At 42.3% G+C, this 9,079-nt stretch overlaps 1 pseudogene; it reads left to right on the top strand.

Moving 5' to 3' along the window:
* The first annotated feature begins 7,373 nt into the window (after positions 1–7,373).
* LOC118930112 (adhesion G protein-coupled receptor E2-like) overlaps positions 7,374–9,079 on the top strand; it is a 32,211-nt pseudogene continuing 30,505 nt past the window's right edge.

Genomic DNA, 9,079 nt, shown 5'->3' with positions numbered 1-9,079 from the left:
AGAAGGGATTGAACACCGTCTCTCTAGTGTATTTTGGACAGACTACTATAGATGGAAGTGATCCTAAGGCTAAATAGCTATCACCAGAGAAAATAAAACCACAGTACAGGAAGTAGACCAATTAATTACTAAACAAATGCAAAATTGAGTCAACTACCCACAAACTCAGTCAAGTGATACACAGAGAGTGCAGGAGATGACACCTAATATATAAAGAGTGGAGGAGGAAGAAAAATAAGGGATGAGATAAAACCCTTTAGATTTTGTTTAAAATAGCATACTAAGTGAAGTAAGTTAGACTTTTAGCTAGTAAAGAACCTACCCTTGAACCTTTGCAACCATGAATCTATAGCCTGCAATGGCAATAAGTAAATATCTCTCAATACTCACCATAAATGTAAATGGTCTGAATGCACCAATCAAAGCACATAGAGTAACAGAATGGATTAAAAAAACAAGACCCTTCTATATGCTGCCTACAAGAGGCTCACTTCAAACCCAAAGACATACACAAACTAAAAGTGAGGGGATGGAAAAAGATATTCCATGTAAATAATAGGAAGAAGAAACTAGGAGTTGCAATACTTGTATCAGACAAAATAGATTTCAAAACAAGGAAAGTAACAAGAGACAAAGAAGGACATTACATATGATAAAGGGGTCAGTCCAAGAAGAGGATATAACCATTGTAAATCTCTATGCAACCAATATGAAAGCACCTAACTCTGTGAAACAAATACTAACAGAATTAAAGGGGGAAATAGAATGCAACACATTCTTTCTAGGAGACTTCAACACACCACTCACTCAAAAGGAGAGATCAACCAGACAGAAAATAAATAAGGAGACAGAGGCACTGAACAACACATTAGAACAGATGGACCTAACAGACATCTACAGAACACTCCACCCACAATGCAGCAGGGTATGCATTTTCCTCAAGTACACATGGAACATTTTACAGAATCGATCACGTACTAGGCCACAAAAAGAGCCTCAGTAAATTCAGAAGACTTGAAATTGTACCAACCAGTTTCTCAGACCACAAAGGCATACAACTAGAAATAAATTATGCAAGAAAACAAAAACACCCATAAACACGTGAAGGTTTAACAACATTCTCCTTAGTAATCAATGGATCAATGTCCAGATAAAAAAAGAGATCAAACAATATGTGAAGACAAATGAAAACAGTAACTCAACACCACAGCAAATGCCATGCTAAGAGGCCTTACCTCAAGGAAGAACAATCCCAAATTAAGTCTAAACACACAATTAATGAAACTGGAAAAAGAAAAAGGAGTCCTAAAGTCTGTAGAAGGTGGAACATAACAAAGATCAGAGTAGAAATAAATAAAACAGAGAAGGATAAAATAATAGAATCAATGAAAGCAGGAGCTAATTCTTCAAGTCAGTAATCAAACTGGATAAACCCCTTGCCAGACCTATCAAGAAAAAAAGAGAGTTTGCACACATAAACAGAATCAGAAATGAGAAAGGAAAAATCACTACAGCCACCATAGAAATACAAAGAGTTATTAGAGAATACCATGAAAAATTATATGCTAACAATTGGGTAACCTAGAAGAAAAGGACAATGTTCTAGAAAAATACAACCTTCCAAGACAGACCCAGGAGGAAACAGAAAAATCTGACCAGACCAATTACCAGCAATGAAATTGAACTGACAATCAAAAATGGCCTAATAACAAAAGCCCTGGACCATATGGCTCCACCACTGAATTGTATCAAACATTTAGTGAAGACCTAACACCCATCCTCCTTGAATTTTACAAAAACTAGGAGAGGAGGGAATACTTCCAAATTCATTCTATGAGGCCAGCATCACTCTAAATTAAAAAGCAGGAAAAGACATCACAAAAAAAGAAAATTACAGACCAATATCCCTGATAAACATAGATGCAGAAACACTCAACAAAATATCAGCAAACTGAATTCAAAAATACATAAAAAAGATCATACATCACAATCAAGTGCAGTTTATTCCAGAGATGCAAGGATGGCACAATATTAAAAAATCCATTAACATTATACACCATGTCAACAAAAAGAAGGATAAAAATCACATGATCATCTCCATAGATGGTGAAAAGGCATTCAACAAAATTCAACATCCATTCATGATGAAAACTCTCAACAAAATGGGCATAGAGAGCAAGTACCTCAACATAGTAAGGTCATATATGACAAACCCACAGCCAACATCATACTTAACAGCAAAAAGCTAAAAGCTTTTCCTCTAAGATCAGGACCAAAACAAGGATGCCCACTCTCCCCTCTTTTGTTCAACATAGTACTGGAGGTGCTAGCCACAGCAATCAGACAACACAAAGAAATAAAAGGCATCTGGAATGGTAAAGAACAAGTTAAACTGTCACTGTTTGCGGATGACATGATACCCACCCCAGAAGTACTAGAGCTAGTAAGTGAACTGAGCAAAGATGAATTCTACAAAATCAATACACAGAAATCTGTTGAATTCCTATATACTTAACAATGAACTAGCTGAAAGAAATATCAGGAAAACAATTCCACTCACAATTGCATCAAAAATAATAAATTACCTAGGAATAAACCTAACCAAGGAGGTGAAAGACCTATACCCTGAAAACTACAAGACGCTCATGAGAGAAATTAAAGAAGACACCAATATATGAAAATAACATCCCATGCTCCTCGATAGGAAGAATTAATATCATCAAAATGGCCACCCTGCCTAAAGAAATCTACAGATTCAATGCAATCCTATCAAAATATGAACAGCATTCTTCAACAAACAAGAACAAATCATTTAAAATTCATATGGAACCACAAAAGACCCAGAATAGTGAGAGCAGTCCCGAGAAGGAAGAATAAATCTGGGGAATTATGCTCCCGGACTTCAAGCTCTACTACAAAGCCACAGTAATCAAGACAATTTGGTACTGGCACACGAACAGACCGTAGACCAATGGAACAGACTAGAGAGTCCAGATATTAACCGAAGCATGTATGTTCAATTAATATATGCTAAAGGAGTCATGGATATACAATGGGGAAATGACAACCTCTTCAACTGCTGTTGGCAAAACTGGACAGGTACACGCAAGAGAATGAAACTGGATTATTGTGTAACTCCATACACAAAAGTAAACTCGAAATGGATCAAAGACCTAAATGTAAGTCATGAAATAATAAAACACTTAGAAGATAACATAGGCAAAAATCTCCTGCATATAAGCATGAGCAACGTCTTCCTGAACACATCTCCTCAAGCAAGGGAAACAGAAGCAAAAATGAACAAGTGGGACTATATCAAGCTAAAAGCTTCTGTGTAGCAAGGACACCATCAACAGAACAAAAAGACATCCTACAGTGTGGGAGAATATATTTGTAAATGATATATCCAACAAGGGGTTAACACCTAAAATATATGAAGAACTTACATGCCTCAACACCCAAAAAGCAAATAACCCGATTATCAAATGCACAGAGGATGTGAAGAGACACTTCTCCAAAGAAGAAATTCATATGGCCAACAGACACATGAAAAGATGCTCCACATCACTAATCATCAGGGAAATGCAAATTAAAACCACAATGAGATATCACCTCACACCAGTAAGGATGGCCACCATCCAAAAGACTAAGAACAACAAATGCTGGTGAAGATGCAGAGAAAGGGGAATTCTCCTACACTGCTGGTGGGAATGTAATCTTGTTCAACCATTGTGGAAAGCAACATGTAGGTTCCTCAAAAAACTAAAAATAGAAATACCATTTGACCTGGGAATCCCACTCCTTGGAATTTACCCAAAAAAGACATATGCACCCCTATGTTCATCACAGCACTTTTTACAATAGCCAAGATAGGGAAGCAACCTAAATGTCCATAAGTAGATGACTGAATAGAAAAGATGTGGTACATAGACACAATAGAATACTATTCTGCCATAAGAAAGAAACAAAATCTACCATTTACAACAACATGGATGGAGCTGGAGGACATTATGTTCAGTGAAATAAGCCAGGTGGAGAAAGACAAGTGCCAAATGATTTCTGCTTTGTGGAGTATCACAACAAAGCAAAACTGAAGGAACAAAAAAGCAGCAGACTCAGAGACTCCAAGAAGCAACTAGTGGTTACCAAAGGGGAGGGATGTGGGAGGGCAGGTGCAGAGGGAGGGAGAAGGGGATTGAGGATTATTATGTTTAGTACACATGGTGTGGGGGATCACAGGGAGAACAGAGTCACACAGAGAAGGCAAATAGTGAAACTGTGGCATCTTACTACACTGATGGACAGTGACTGCATTGGGGTATGGGTGGGGACTAGGTAATATGGGTCAATATTACTAGGTAATAGTAACCATATTGTTTTTCATGTGAAACCTTCATAAGAGTGTATATCAATAATACCTTAATGCAAATTAAAAAAAGAAAGGAAAAAAAACCGAATAGTTCTAAAATTCATATGGAACCACAAAAGACCCCTGATAGCCAAAGCAGTCCTGAGGAGGAAGATTATAGCGGGGGATAATTCTCCCCAACCTCAAGTTCTACTACAAAGCCACAGTAATCAAGACAGTTTGGTACTGGCACAAGACCAGACCCATAGACCAATGGAATAGACTAGAGAGCCCAGTTATTAACCTAAGCATTTATGGTCAATTAATATACAATAAAAGTGCCATAGATATACAGTGGGGAAATGACAGCCTCTTCAACAGCTGGTGTTTGCAAAACTGGACAGCTACATGTAAGAGAATGAAACTGTATCATTGTCTAACTCCATCCACAAATGTAAACTTGAACTGGATCAAAGACCTGAATGTAAGACATGAAACCATGAAACTCATAGAAGAAAACATAGGCAAAAATGTCTTGAATATAAGCATGAACAACTTTTATCTGAACACATCTCCTTGGGGAAGGGAAACAAAAGCAAAAATTAACAAATGGGACTACATCAAACTAAAAAGCTTCTGTATAGCAAAGGACACTATCAGAAGCACAGACAGTCATACAACAGTATGGGAGAATATATTCATAAATGACAGATCAAAAAGGAGTTAACATCCAATATATATAAAGAGCTCACACACCTCAACACCCAAAAAGTAAATAACCTGATTAAAAAATGGATGGAGGATCTGAACAGACACTTCTCCAAAGAAGCAATTTAGATGGCCAAGAGGCACATGAAAAGATGCTTCATATTGCTAATCAACAGGAAAATGCAAATTAAAACCACAATGGGATATCACCTCATACAAGTTAGGATGGCCAATATCCAAAAGACAAGGAACAACAAATGCTGGCAAGGATGCCGGGAAAGGGGAACCCTCTCATGCTGCTGGTGGGAATGTAAATTAGTTCAACCATTACGTAATGCAGTACGGAGGTTCCTCAAAAAACTGAAAATAGAAATACCATTTGACCCAGGAATTCCACTCTCAGGAATTTACCCAGAGAAAATAAGATCCCTGATTCTAAAAGACATATGCACCCCTATGTTTATTGCAGTACTAATTACAATAGCCAAGATATGGAGGCAACCTAAGTGTTCATTAATAGATGAATGGGTACAGAAGAAGTGGTACATATACACAGTGGAATATTATTCAGCCATAAAAAATATCTAAGAAATGTCTAACTCCATACACAAAAGTAAACTCAAAATGGATCAAAGACCTAAATGTAAGTCATGAAATCATAAAACACTTAGAAGACAACATAGGCAAAAAACATGCAACAACATGCAATAACATGGATGGACCTAGAGGGTATTATGCTGAGTGAAATATGCCAGGCAGAGAAAGAGAAATACCATGATTTCACTTATTTGTAGAATCTAAAAACAAAACAAACCAAAATGAACAAAATAGCAGTAAACTCAATAGACACTGAGAAGTGACTGGTGGTTACCATGGGGAAGGGGCTGGAGTGGGTAGTGGGGAGGGTGATGGAGATAAAGGGGCACAAAAATTCTCAATCATAAGTTAGTCACAGGGTTGGTAATGCAGCATGGAGAATATACCCAATGATTCTCTAACATCTTCCTATGTTGACAGATGGAACTGTACTCATGGGGGTGAGGATTTAATAACACGGGTAACTGTTGAACCACTGTGTTGTGTACTTGAAAGCAATATAAGATTGTATATCAATGATACTTCAATGAAAAAAAAAAACAGTCAAGACCTCCTGAAAGTGGTCAACAGGACAATCTCTACAGACGGGGTCCTCCCCAGAAGCGGCATCTCTCAAATGTGCAGATGTGTGCAGAATCTTTCAAGGGAAATATGTTGGCAGAAGAGACCTAAGTACATACCAAAAATGAAATAAAGATAATCATCTTTAGAAAAAAAAATGTTCTTCATCTACTCAGAATAGTCTTAGCTGCATAAAATATTACTAGTATATCTGGAAAGATAAGAAAAGTACCTCTAAATTTTTCCAGCAATCTGTGTAGTAGTCTTATGGGTGATTTTCTTTTATATTTTCTTTCTTTCTTTTTTTTTTTTTTCAAATTATCCATGTATTATTTAATGTTTGGGATAAATGTAGATTTTATCAGGGAAAAGTAACTACTGCCCATCCCATCCCTGACCCTGGAGGTCATCCTAAAGGTTTCTTTGTGCATTTGCACGTGTGTCTCGGAGATTTGCAGGTGGGTGAACCTGGAGAGGAGAAGCTACTATTAGTGTAACTTGTCTGGGCTCCTTTCTGGAAGGGCACTTTTCCGGGTGAGGAATTTCCCACTACCATGTCCTCTCCTCCTGCACACTGCACTCCCAACTGTCCCCATCTCAGCTCCACCCTATTCCATTGCCACCATCTGAGAAGGGTGGAGGGAAATCCCATTGGCTGGGTTGAGGCTGAGCATGAATCCCTCAGGTGTGTGTGCCTCCCGCATCTTCTCTCATGTCCTGGTGCTGATGCCCACAGGCCAGGCCTGGAACCTTGCAAGGGAAATGCGTGTATTCAGTGACAGAACTCTGACCTTGGGGAGACCAGCTGCCTGCCTGGACTCATTACGTTGCCATGAGTCGCTTAAGGCTCTAAAATCTTTGGTCCCCATATTGGATTGTACAAGAGGCATTCTGTTTTTTGATTCATCTTATGTTCCTGGTTCTTAAGTTGTTTTTAGCCAGTCATGCCCAGCTCCTGATCTGTGTGTGGGTCCCTGAGCTCAGACAGGACCCCACTCAGGGCATCTTTCCTCTCGTGTTTAGAAAATACAGAGATAAGATGCCAGAAAACCCCCAGTGACTCAGCTGTGAGATCCTGCACACAGCTTCCTCCTTTCATGTCCTCAGCTGCTTCTGATAAGGGGGAACTTCCTCCAGGGGCTGAGATAGCAACACTCCCATGGCGGCATCCTGGGGCATCTTGAAAGACCTGATATTGGGGCATGGGGTTGGAGGGGTGTCTGGTGAGTAGTGTCGGGTGTCCTTGGATCCCTGTGAGTAAAGGGAGTTAGAAGCCGTCAGTGGACAGGGGCCTCACTGTCTGGTCCCGTTTCCAGGTGGGAGTGATGAGTGTCATGCCGGAGGGCCCCTGGCCCTGACTCCCTCCGCTGCCTCAGCATGAAGGCTGCCTTCAGGGCCACTGCCACCCGGGTGGGAGCCTGCCCCCAGGTCCCCGATGGTGCCCACAGCTCCACAGGGCGGGGTCCAGAGCCTGTCAGTGCTCTGTCTCTCTCCCTCTTGCCTCGACAGCCCCCATCCTGGCATAGCCATGTGCTTGAATGTAGGTGCCCACAGGCCCATCCGGAGAGCAGAGATGAGCAGAGCAGTCAGTAGGCTCGGAGCAGCCGGCTCTTCCAGCCCCCAGAGTGTCACCCAGGAGCTGAGTGCTGTCCAGTCCTCCTGGTGGGGTCAGGCTGGAGGCTTTGGGGAGGTGACCCTTTGCCCTGTCGTATTCCAGACATCAACGCGTGTGGACCACGCTCGCCTGTGTCCTATGGAGAATTCGCAGACTGCCAGAACAGAGGGCAGCTACTTCTGCACGTGCAGCCCGGGATATGCGCTGGCTTCTGGGGCAGCTGCGTTCAGGAATGCGAGTGAGAGCACATGTCAAGGTAGTGAGCACCCCACATCTTCCAGCTCCTTGTCCATGCGGTTTGGCCCCTCACCCCACTTTCTCCAGGCATCACAGGACCTCCTGGGTACCTACCTGGTTACCCCAAGGCTCAGAAACCTAGAGGGTCACTTGTGCAATACTGGAATTTCCTCTCTGCCCAACCATTATCTTATTTTCATGAAACAAATAAAAGGGATGGCATCGAGACTCCACGGGCGCACGGTGTGCTGCATTTCAACATGCTCTCCATCCTCTCTCCGTGATGATTGCCTGGATGAATCTGTCCCCAAGTCCACATGGGCTTGGCCATGCCAGGAACACTAGCAGACCTCTGGGGATGTCATGGACCCAGGGACCCTGTCCAGATGTCTGGGAGGGAAAATCCACATGTGGACTCACCTTCCCTGGCCATCCTGTCCCTGGCCAGCAACCTCACGGGGTGGACACCACCTGGCACCCTGACTGTGCTTTTCCTCTGCTCAGCCTCTGCCCACTTTCCCATGGAAGATTCCACCCTGACCCTCCCCAGTAATTTCAGTTCCCCGGATTGTGGGGACTCCGCTGACCAGGACCCAGGAGGATGTTGTGTGGGAGGTACAGGGTGACACGGACCACCACATACACACTTGGAGATTGGGGCAGATGGAAGAGGCTCCATCTGGAACAAATAGCAACAGAGGGCATCACTGGGAACCACTGTCTCAGGCTCGGCCATCTACCAAGAAGGTTGCCCCATGTTGGCCCAGACCACTGGGGGATGGAATATAGAGGCTGAGTCCCATTTGGGGGGCCCACAGGCCTGCATCCCTGGTGGGAGGCCAAGGGCCAGGAACACAAATGTATTCCACCCCTTGTCCATCAGCACCTGCCGAGACCCAGTGCTGGCCTTGCTCAGCTGTGGATTCTCACTGTTTTCTGCCAACCCAGGGGAAGCCTTCATAGGGGTCAGAGAAGGCACTGTCACCATCCCAAAGGCTGCCTGGCTGGACATC

Source organism: Manis pentadactyla, chromosome 5 (genome assembly GCF_030020395.1).
Source record: "Manis pentadactyla isolate mManPen7 chromosome 5, mManPen7.hap1, whole genome shotgun sequence".
NCBI classification, from domain to species: Eukaryota; Metazoa; Chordata; class Mammalia; order Pholidota; family Manidae; genus Manis; species Manis pentadactyla.
Note: the sequence above shows the minus strand (reverse complement) of the source record. Positions and strands in the feature narration are given on the sequence as shown.